Here is an 814-nt window from a genome sequence, read left to right as displayed (position 1 = left end):
ATCAGTTAATTTTCCTGTGATATGTGTGCATTAATCTATTTTGATACTTGTCTGACATTTGACCTTTGATATTTGATATTTGATATTTGATATTTAAGATCCAACATAGTATTCGGCCATGCGATGGAAGTGTCGAGTACGTTCATTGAGATCATTAATGTGAAGTCTTTTTGATGAACGCGTATATAGCTGTGTGAGTGGGCTGATATAGATAGAAACAGCAGACAGCGTTTACTAATTAAATACTTACTATGGTATAATACTTTATACACAAATCTACAGATGGATATAAGGATTAGTTACACTTTGGTGATGAGGTTTTATGTAGATGTTGAAATCATTAGGACTATTTGGTAGTTGAATGTTTATTTGTGCATGTATTACTACTGATCTTCGCACACAGCTGATAGACCAAGTAATAACACTCGAATCACTCTCATATCTCATATCCGACTCAACTTCTGTATGTACGTACCAGGATCACACTTGAACTTTAGAGGGATTAGCTCAGACTACACACAGTGTTTAAAGATCTACACTGGAAATCAAGGCAAACACCCAGCATGGTGCCTCGTTCATTGACTTCCCGCGAAGCCAAGTCCTCTTGCCAAAATCTGAAGTGCCTGTCAGTCCCCAGTGTTCTTTATTGTGACATCCTTAAAGTCTAAATTTACATAACGCATGGCCAATGGCCGAATAATTATTTCTGGGCGTTGTCATGCCCTAAAATTATTCTCTAAACATTGATCAATGATCACTATGAATCCTAGATATTTATGAAATGCAGACTGTCGTCTCATGTATTCGAGTATGC

The sequence above is a fragment of the Glandiceps talaboti genome, chromosome 19 (genome assembly GCF_964340395.1).
Source record: "Glandiceps talaboti chromosome 19, keGlaTala1.1, whole genome shotgun sequence".
In the NCBI taxonomy this organism is placed as follows: domain Eukaryota; kingdom Metazoa; phylum Hemichordata; class Enteropneusta; family Spengelidae; genus Glandiceps; species Glandiceps talaboti.
Note: the sequence above shows the minus strand (reverse complement) of the source record.